This window comes from Typha angustifolia, chromosome 12 (genome assembly GCF_048772165.1).
Source record: "Typha angustifolia cultivar Huaian chromosome 12, ASM4877216v1, whole genome shotgun sequence".
NCBI lineage: Eukaryota > Viridiplantae > Streptophyta > Magnoliopsida > Poales > Typhaceae > Typha > Typha angustifolia.
This window is the reverse complement of record NC_133250.1, coordinates 4,441,385-4,452,997: the sequence shown is the minus strand read 5'-3', so window position 1 is coordinate 4,452,997 and position 11,613 is coordinate 4,441,385.

The window sequence follows — 11,613 nt, the reverse complement described above, 5'->3', positions numbered from 1 at the left end:
CTCGCAAGAGGAAGAAGAGATGCCACTGCCACAATCCTTAGTAGATCCAAGAACTCGAAGCATAAGAGACCCATCCATCTTTCTTCTTTTTTTCACTTCTATTAGTCTCATCCCATAATCGTTTAACTTCGTGAGCTTATTCACCTTCTCTAGGCATGGAGGCAGCAATCACCAGGAGCGACTCTATCATCATCGCCTACCATGACCAATGCATCTTCCTTGGCCGCGGCGGCAATCTCGTCCAGGCATTCGGCGAGCTCATGGGATGACAACGGAAAGGGAGAGTCAATGCACTTCTACAAGATGGAATTCAGGTTCATGTCATGAGATGCAATTTTTGAGTGGATAGGATGATTAAGCCAGTGATTGAGTGTTATGCTATCTTTTGTAATTTTAGTAACATGGCTCCAATTGCAGAGTTTTTTTAACCTAAACATGAATTGATTGAAGATCTCTTGTACAGTTAATCTATGATTAGAACTTAGTTATGCTATGTGATGTCGGCTAATGGATAGAGCCAATTTGAATAATCCGTGTGTATAAACGTTTATAGTGAATAGGATAATTCAATAGTAATAAACATTATGCAAATTAGTTTAAACATTTGAATAATCAGTGTGCTTAAACATTTTGTAAGAACTTGATATTGCTGATTTGGCGGTGAAGTTTTGATCAACTCACTTTAGTTAGTTGATAATGTGTTGTCGACTCATGCAGTGCAGAGGTTTTGAATGACATTTGTTAGCAGCACTTGATATAGTTGTTGAGACAAGAAAAAGAAAATTAAGTCATTTGATGCGAACCAAGTCAGATCGGATTGTATCATGAGAACATTGCGCTCGATGAATCTAGCTTATTTATCTTTTAATTGATTCATGCTTATGTAAGTCCTTAAGACAAGTCTAGTTAAGTCATATAAGTCACTAAGGCAAGTTCAATTAAGTCATATAAGCCATAAGGCAAGTTCAATTAAGTCATGTAAACTTCTAAGGCAAGTCTTAGTTTGAGTTGTATAAGCCTTTAAGATAGTCCAAGTAGGATTCATTGTACTCGACTTCTATATATAGAGGGGTTATGCTTTATTCATCTAAACATCTAAATATTGAGAATTAATTGAGTTTAATTACTTTCTTATTCTCGCATTTACTATTTTTATCATAGCCGTTAGATCGTCTTTATTCTCCTAGGAGTAGGGGTGTAAACGAGCCAAGCCTGAGCGAGCCAGCTCCAGCTCAGGCTTGACAAAATTAATTTTGAGCCTTAGAATTGGACTCAGGCTCGGGGCTCAGCTCAACTCGAGCCGAGCCTGAGCCGGGCCAAACTGAGCCTAAGCTGAGCTCGAGCCTAAAATGAGCCTATCATTAACCGTCATTCAAGCGGAGCCGAACCGAGCCAGATCGAGCCCAAGTCGAGCCATAAGAAGAAGAAGAAAATCGAGTCCCGTGGGACGACGCTGGGGGACCTACCGGAGAGTTACGTGGTGGAGGTGCTGATCCACCTCGATCCGCCAGAGATTTACTAGCACCATAGTAGCTTCATGAGGTAGCACCGCGGCAGCTTGCCGTTGCCGAAGGAGGAGGAGGTGGCACTACGGTGGCGGCTTGGAAACGGAGGATGAGGCGACACCGTGGTGGCGCCCTCCACTCCCTGGTGGTGGACACATCCTCAAGCTCCCATGATAGGCTACGGAACGATCCCTTCAAAATCTGAATTTATTGTAGAAAGTAGTCCGTACAATCGAGGGAAAATATTCACCAAATATTGTCTCGTAGTCAGAAAATTACGAAACCAAGTGGAATCGATCCGTATCTCCCTGATTTACGTCTTTTAAATTTACACCATTCACATATTCAAACTAAAACTAGGATGAAAACATGATATATTGCCAATGATAGTGGTGGTGATAAGTGGAGTGGATGTTAGGGTTATGGATGATAATGGAGATGAGGGTGGATAGCTGATGTTGTTTAAGGGATAAAGACAAAGGGGAAGAAGTGGTCGAGATCCCAAAGAAAAGGGAGGACTCGATAGACGAGGGAGATTAGAACTTAGGAAAGACCTTGCCAACGGTAGAGGTGATAGATTGGTGAAGAGGGAGGAGGGAGATTAGGGTAGAGAGAAGATAAAGAGGCAAAAAACCAATATTCCAGTAGCATAATGATTTTGGTTGCCATCCACACCTTTATAGAGGCTAGCCAACAAGCCAAATAATAATTATTAATCCTAATTCTAGTGGACTCCTACCGATTGCGTTTGAACGCGCCCGATCGCGTTCGAACGCACGAAAGGCATTCTCTGTCGATGCGAACCTTATGTAGACGTTCGAACGAGCCCGACCGCGTTCAAACGTGCATTTTGCATTCTCTATTTTTGCGAACCTGATGCAGGCGTTCGCCAGCCGTTCGAACGCGACCTACAGGAAATTTATTTTAATAAAAATAAATAACTAATGCAATAAGAAAAGACTCTAACAAAGTGTATCTGCCCACCACTCTTCCCCCACCTTGCCCTCAAGGTGTAAAGTCAACGAAACGCTCTAAGATATCCGTCCCCAACTCTCATGTCGCATCATCTGATGGTTTGCCAAGCCACTCAACTAGAATCTCCATCTCTAATCTGGTACCATGACGTTGTTGGTGCCTAGCAAGTACGCGAACTGGCTCTACAATTTTTGTCTCCTCCAATGGCTCCGGTAGATCTGATCCAACGACCTCATGATCTCCAACGCGCTTCCTCAGCAATGAAACTACATGGGTGATGGTGGTGGTGATGGGTGGAGTGGATGTTAGGGTTATGGATGGGTGAATTGTGGAAGTGATTAAGGGAAGTAGACGAAGGGAATGAAGTGGTTGAGATCCCAAAGAAGAGGGGTGGCTCGACAGTCGAGGGAGATTAGAAGCGAGGAGAAACCTTGCCAACGGTATGTTACGATCTCCCCTTTAGGCTAAGATTCGATTTCTTCCAATTTTCTGATCTTGATTAGATCTGGCACGGAACTTTGAAATAAGATCTCAAAATATTCCATTGTCAGATTGACTTGAAATTCTCATATATTGTAGCCCCAGAAAAGAGCTTTCAACGAATCTACTTTTAGGCAAATCGAATGTGGGGACCTCAAGATATCGTCCGATTAGTGGACGATGGTCAGGGTGGTCTATTTAGGATCCGTGGATGGAGGCACGTGATCCTAGGTAATGGTGGTTGGTGGATGACCAGCGTTAATGGGGTGGCACTAGTGAAAAGTGGTGGTGGAAGGGTTATGGTTGATGCAAGGGTTAGGGCAAGTGATGGATAGATTGGAGGAAGGGGGAGGAGAGGGCTGCCGCCCCTAAGGGTCTAGGGTGATTGGCCGGTCAAGGGAGGTTAGAAGCGGTGTCGCCGGGGATTGAGAGAATGAGAGTGAAGACGACGAAGGAGGTAAGGCCAAACTCAATTCTCAATATTCAATAATGACTTTGGTTGCCATCCACATTCTTTTAGAGACTAACCAACAACTCAAAATTAACCCTAACAATACAATTTTCGCCGACCGCGTTCGAACGCGCCCGACCGCGTTCGAACGCGCCCGACCGCGTTCGAACGCGCCCGACCGCGTTCGAATGCACCGAGTTCGCTCCTCTGGATTTGCAAACGCGATGCAGGCGTTCGAACGCGCAATCAAACGCGCCTATTTCCTACTTCTCTGGATTTGCGAACGCGATGCAGGCGTTCACAGTGCGTTCGAACACACAGTGTACTCTCTTCACCCACGTTCACAGCCCCGTTCACAAACGCGTTCAAACTCACTCCACCCGCATTCAAACGCGACTTACAAAAAACTAATTTTAATGGAAATTAAACAGTAAAACATGAAACAAAAACACTGCTAAAGTGAATCCAAGCTCAAGACGACATCGGTGAAGTCCGAATCGTATCACGGTAGAGGTGAAAGGATGGTGAAGAGGGAGGAGGGAGGAGTCTAGAGAGAAGATAGGAGGCAAGAAATCAAGAATCTAATAGCAATGTAAAGTTGGGTGCCATCCACATATTTATAGAGGCTAGCTAACAAGTCCTAAAACAATATGAAACACTAACAAACCAACTAAACTAGTATTCCTTATCTTCTCCGAATATCTTTTGGATTAAGCTTTCATTTTGTCATAGATATATTCTGAATCTGGAGAAGTCATGGATATCAAAGTTGTAGATCTAGAGGTTGGCAACGTTATCCAACTAGTTTGATATTATTTGGATATGTGTCGAATATTCTACAAATATTTTTCTAAAACTGTGCAGAGCTGGATTTAGCTAATTAGATAAAATCATAACTAAGTGTATCAGCCCACCACGCTTCCCCCACCTTGCCCTCAAGGTGAAAAGTCAAGGAAACGCTCCAAGATATCAGTCTCCAACTCCCATGTTGCCTCATCAGATGGCTTGCCAAGCCACTCAACTAGAATCTCCATCTCCAATCTGGTACCATGTCATCATCGGCGTCTAGCAAGTACTCGAACTGGCTCTACAATCTCTATCTCCTCCAATGGCTCCGATAGAACCGATCCAACAATCTCATGATCTCCAATGCGCTTTCTCAATAATAAAACATGAAAGACAGGGTGCACTCTCAACCCCTCTAGCAGCTCCAAACGATATGCAACCGGACCAATACGCTCCAACACCCGAAACGGACCAAAGTAGCGATGTGCTAACTTTTGGTTTCGCATCAGACGTAATGTCACCTGTCGATACGGTTGCACCCTCACAAACACCCAACTGCCGATGTCGAACTCCTGCTCCCTATGGCTACGATCATAAACTTGCTTCATACGGTTTTGAGCAAGTTTAAGATGAACACGCAACCTCCTCTATGTGGCATCTCTATCTATCAATGCTAAGTCCATCTCCGTCCTATCTGCCGATGCCACTAGATCATAAACACGTAACATCGGAGCCGTGTGTCCATACACCATCTCAAATTGAGTCATGCCAATGCTGCTATGGTAGGCGGTGTTATAAGACCACTCCGCCCACGGTAAGAACTCCAACCATCGTCTCGGCATCTCTCCAACAAAGCACCTCAAATGCTGCTCAATGCCTCGATTAACCACCTCGGTTTGGCCGTCCGTATGTGGATGGTAGGCCGAACTGAAGTTTAATCGAGTCCCCTACAATCTAAAAAACTCACTCCAAAAGTCGCTCATAAATACACGATCACGATTCGAGACAATCGTGCGTGGCATGCTATGTAATCGAGCAATATCTCTAACAAAAATTTCAGCCGCTGTCTTAGCTGAAAACAGATGTGACAGTACCGAAAAGTATGCATACTTGCTCAATCTGTCAACCACCACAAAGATAACAGAATAACTACGTACCAGTGGAAGGCCCTCTATAAATTCCATAGAAATGTCCTCCAAAACACGATCCGATATAGGTAAAGGCTGTATTAATCCGGCCAGTTTTAAAGTGGTTGCTTTAGCCCTTTGACAGACTTTGCAAGCACGGACAAAACTCCTCACATCCCGTCTCAATTCTGGCCACGTGCAATTCTGAGATATCCTCCTATAAGTCCTCAAGACACTGATAGGCTCTGATACCAATTGTTAGGCTCTGATACCAATTTGTTAAAGCTTGGATACCAAATTGATGGGATCTAGAACCAAAAGATCGGCTACGGAATAATTTCTTAAGATCTGAATTTATTGTAAAAAGCAGTCCGTGCAACTGTGGAAAAATATTCATCAAATATTCTCTAATAGTTAGACAATTACAAAACCAATTGGGTTGGATTTGTATCTTCCTAATCTACAACTTTTGTATTTATGCCCTTCACAGATTTGGACTGTAGCAGGGACGAAAATACGGAATAACGTGGGTGATGGTGGTGGTGACGGGTGGAGTGGATGTTAGGGTTATAGATGGGTATGGAGATGAGGGTGGATTGTGGAAGTGATTAAGGGAAGTAGACGAAGGGAACGAAGTGGTCGAGATCCCAAAGAAGAGGGGTGGCTTGACAATCGAGAGAGATTAGAAGCGAGGAGAAACCTTGCTAACGGTAGAGGTGGAAAGATGGTGAAGAGGGAGGAGTCTAGAGAGAAGATAGGAGACAAGAAATCAAAATTCCAATAGCAATATAAAGTTGGGTGCCATCCACATATTTATAGAGGCTAGCCAACAAGTCCTAAAACAATATGAAACCCTAACAAACCAATTAAACCAGTATTCCTTATCTTCTCCGAATACCTTTTGGATTAAGCTTTTGTTTTGTTATAGATATATTCCGAATCTGGAGAAGTCATGAATATCAAAGTTGTAGATATAGAGGTTTCCGACCTTATGCAATTAGTTTGATATTATTTTTATATGTGTCGAATATTCTATAAATATTTTTCCGAAACTGCGCAGAGTTGGATTTAGCTAATTAGATAAAATCATAACTAAGTGTATCAGCCCACCACGCTTCCCCCACCTTGCCCTCAAGGTGAAAAGTCAGGGAAACGCTCCAAGATATCAGTCTCGAACTCCCATGTTGCCTCATCAGATGGCTTGCCAAGCCACTCAACTAGAATCTCCATCTCCAATCTGGTACCATGTCGGCGTCGGCGTCTAGCAAGTACTCGAACTGGCTCTATGATCTCTATCTCCTCCAATGGCTCCGGTAGAACCGATCCAACAATCTCTTGATCTCCAATGTGCTCTCTTAGTAATGAAACATGTAAGACAGGGTGCACTCTCGACCCCTCTGGCAGCTCCAAATGATACGCAACCGGACCAATACGCTCAAATACCCGAATGCATCCGCGGTCTAGCAGTAAATCGCCTCGATTCTCCAACTCTAGAAGGTGCTCTAGATAATACATCACCTCCTGCAATAATCTCAAAATATCTGGGTCAAATGTACATTCATACCTAAGCTCATCAAAGAAGGGAAATGTTGGAGAAGAATAAGCTACAAACTCGGCGGTATCGATTAGGCACGATAGTGCATCCACCACTATATTTTCCGTTCCCTTCTTGTATTGAATTTCATAATCATACGCTAGCAATTTTGTGACCCATCGCTGCTGTGCCGGAGTGTGTATGTGCTGTCCAATAAAGTATGGAAGGCTCCTCTGATCGATTCGGATAATGAATTGTTTACCAATTAAATAAGGCCTCCACCTTGTCACGGCATGTAGAATTGCTAGCATCTCTCTCTCATAGGTCGATAATTGCCGAGATCTTTGCGATAAAGCCTTACTAAGATAGGCAATGAAACGTCCATCTTGCATTAGTACAGCTCCTATGCCAGCACCTAATGCATCATATTCAACAATGAATTCTTTGGTGAAGTCTGGTAGCGCTAGAACGGGTGCCGTAATCATTACTGTTTTCAATTTTTCAAAGGCTAAACTGGCCTCATCCGTCCTTGTAAAATAGTCCTTCTTCAATAAAGAAGTGAGAGAAGCAGCGATCTTGCCATATCCGGCGATGAATCGACGATAATAACCAGTTAGCCCCAAAAATCTTCTCAATCCAGTGGTAGTAGTAGGAATAGGCCAAGCAGTCATACATGCAACATTTTGAGGATCCCCCGCTACACCATCCGTTAAAATGATGTGGCCTAAATACTCCACCTTTGGTACTCCCCATAGGCACTTGGACTTCTCGATCTTCAATTGGTTTTGCTCCAACAAATTTAGCATGTCCTCTAAATGCCACCAATGCTCCAATTCAGTCCTGCTATACACCAAAATATCATCAAAAAATACCAAGACATACCTTTGCAAGAGAGGTCGAATTATATCATTCATGAGGCCTTGGAAGGTAGCTGGAGCATTGGTGAGATCAAAAGGCATCACTCGGAACTCGTAATGCCCGTCCAGAGTCCGAAATGCAGTTTTATGCACATTCGCCAGGTGAACTCTAATTTGATGATACCCGACCCTCAAGTCAAGCTTACTAAATATAGTTGCCCCTGCAAGCTGATCCAGCAACTCCTCGATAATCGAAATAGGATACCGGTCCTTGATATTAATAGCGTTTAGTGCTCGATAGTCGACACAAAAACGCCATGTTCCGTCCTTTTTTCGCACCAATAGCATGGGGGATGAGTATGAACTATGACTTGGTTGTATAAGGTCTTGCTCTAACATCTCGGCTACTATCTTTGAGATAACTTCTTTTTGCATATGTGGATACCGATATGGCCTCACGTTAGCTGGTGCAGCCCCGGGTACAATCTCTATACGATGTTCCGCCGCTCTCTTCGGTGGCAACTCCTGCGGCTCCTTAAATAGTCCAAAAAAGTTAGCTAATAAATTAAACAATTTAATTATAGTACCTGAACTCATTTGAGGCACCTCTCCTACTGGTCCTAATTGAAGAAGATAGGCAAAATCATACAAACCAAGTAGCCCCATCATAGGCTGCATCGTAGGAATCGACGAAGTCCGTACACCATCAAGCTGCACATCTTTGTTTCCTTGTTTATATTTCATCCACATGCGCTAGAAATTAAATGTGACGGGTCCCAAACTTTGTAACCACTGAGCACCAAGGACAACATCCACTCCTCGTAGCACCAACGGATACAAGTCCACAATGATGTCGTGTCCTTGCACCCGTATACCGACTCGGCGACATAAGCTCTCCGCCTTAAGCTTCGTGCCGTCTCCAATAGCAACGTCAAACTTCGTAGTCAGTTCGGCAACCAAACCCAATCTCCTCACTAACCTCTCATCTAGAAAGTTGTGTGTACTCCTTGAATCAATGAAGATGTGCACACAATACTTTCTAATGAGTCCATCTACTCGTAACTTCCTCGGCGCAAAAGTACCCGATTATGCATGCATCGATATTTCAGCTTGGATATCTTCCTCAACGCCCTCCTCAACGGTCTCCTCATGGGTCTCCTATGGACACTCTCCATCATCATCAATCTCATCATCCTCCTCAGGACCATCGATAAGCATCACACTCCCGATCGGTTTAGAACACCGATGACCGAGGGTGAAATGCTCATTACATCGAAAGCAAAGGCCCTTCGCTCTTCACTCCTTCACCTGGGCAGGTGTGAGAGTTTGAACGGGGGTTCTTGTGCCTCCTCTAACATCGGAAGAAGGTCTAAAAAGTGGTCGTGGTCTAGTACTCACAGCCGCTGTTTTTGAAACCGCAGAATTTGCAGCCGGCATTCTAGGTGCAAGTCGCCCATCTTGGTTGCCCCAATTGGTTTTCGCTGCCATCTTTAGAGCCCTATGTTTTTGTTCCATCCTCATGGCCTTCTCAAAGCCCTCGTCAAGAGTAGTAGGACATAGAGCATTAACGTCAGCTTATATCTCCTCTCGCAACCCTGAAATAAATGTACTCATCAATGTACGTTCAGGCCACGGTGGCTCACAACGACTACTAACTCTTTCAAACTCAGCTTGGTACTCCAATACGGTAGTCCTTTGAACCATCTTGCTTAATGTGGCAGCAAAATCTTCATATGCCGCTGTTCCAAATCTGCGTGTAATCCTCTTACAAAAATTAGCCCCATCCGGTAAATCCACCACCATAAATAATCGATCTATACCAATGCAATATCGTTCCTTGGAGGTGAAAGCTTGCCATCTGGACTTTTGCATCTTCCGCTGTACCTTGACAATCAAAATATTGTTCAACTTGAAATATCCAATTCGTTGGATCACCGCCTTGGAATTTTGGAAAGTCCAAATGTGCGGTTCTCCCCCGAATAGCATTGTTAGGTTTGCTAAAGATCCTTGGTTCAGGTCTAAACCTTTGTGCTTGTTGATTACCTTCTCTAAATCCTCAAGCACGTCCATCACCTATCTCCATAGGGATCAAGCTCATCCTCATAGTGCCAATCCTCCTCATCGACGACGCGTAGCGGTGCCTCATGCCTCTCGGGTTCCACCTTCGTCGGTCTATGGTTTTGCAATGGAGGTGGGGAATGATGTGAAGGCATAAGTTGGAGGGGATCATTGACACTCATATGCTGCACCTGGACCTGTGTGGTATCGGTTTGATGGGGTCCTAATCCCACCGCTGGTCCTTCTTGAAACTCCATTGGTCGTCGAGGAGATGAAAAACCCAATCTATTCATGACATATTTCTTGAATTCATTATAATCCTTTTGTATGTTGTCAACTCTATGCAACAATGTTTGGAACATCCTCCTTAGTTTATCCATATTCGAACACATAGACGTTGGTTGACTTGGTCCTGCCGTAGTTGCTCCAAGAGAATCAACCTCACAGTTAGGATCATCGTGCATTGAATCCTCCCTTGTTGGTGTACTCTTCATAGGTCTCCTTGTTGATGTCATCTTCCTTGTTTCAACCATTAATGGAGGTCTGAGGTTCGCTTGCTCTAATACCAATTGATAGGCTCTAATACCAATTATTAGGCTCTGATACCAATTTGTTAAAGCTCGGATACCAAATTGATGGGATCTAGAACCAAAAGATCAGCTACGGAACAATTTCTTAAGATCTGAATTTATTGTAGGAATTAGTCCGTGCAACTGTGGGAAAATATTTGTCAGATATTCTCCAATAGTTAGAAAATTACGAAACTAATTGTGTTGGATCCATATCTTCCTAATCTACAACTTTTGTATTTACGCCCTTCGCAGATTTGGACTGTAGTAGGGATGGAAATACGGAATAACGTGGGTGATGGTGGTGGTGAAGGGTGGAGTAGATGTTAGGGTTATGAATGGGTATGGAGATAAGGGTGGATTGTGGAAGTGATTAAGGGAAGTAGACGAAGGGAACAAAGTGGCCGAGATCTCAAAGAAGAGGGGTGGCTCAATAGTTGAGGGAGATTAAAAGCGAGGAGAACCCTTGCTAGGTGGAAGGATCGTGAAGAGGGAGGAGGGAAGAGTCTAGAGAGAAGTTAGGAGGCAAGAAATTAAGAATCCAATAGCAATATAAAGTTGGGTGCCAACTACATATTTATAGAGGCTAGCCAACAAGTCCTAAAACAATATGAAACCCTAACAAACTAATTAAACCAGTATTTCTTATCTTCTCCGAATACCTTTTGGATTAAGCTTTCATTTTGTCATAGATATATTCTGAATCTGGAGAAGTCATGAATATTAGAGTTGTAGATCTAGAGGTTGTCAACCTTATCCAACTAGTTTGATATTATTTGGATATGTGTTGAATATTTTACAAATATTTTTCTAAAACTATGCAGAGCTAGATTTAGCTAATTAGATAAAATCCTAAGTGTATCAGACACTCTCATGACCACCCTCTAGAGTTTGGTGAAAGTGCTCCAACAATTTCTGCCGCAATCCATCATTTGCGGGCACTCCAATGCATCCGCGGTCTAATAGTAAACCGCCTCGATTCTCAAACTCGGGATGGCGCTCCGGATCATCCATCACCTCCTACAACAATCTCAAAATATCTGGGTCAGATATACATGCATACCTTAGCTCATCAAGGAAGGGAAAGGTAGGAGATGAATAGGATGCAAGCTTGGCGGTATTGGGTTGGCACGATAGTGCATCCGTCGCTTTATTTTCCGTTCCCTTCTTGTATTGAATTTCATAATCATACCCCAGTAATTTTGTGACCCATCGTTGCTGTGCCGGAGTGTGTATGCGCTGTCCCATAAAGTATGGAAGGTTCCTCTGAT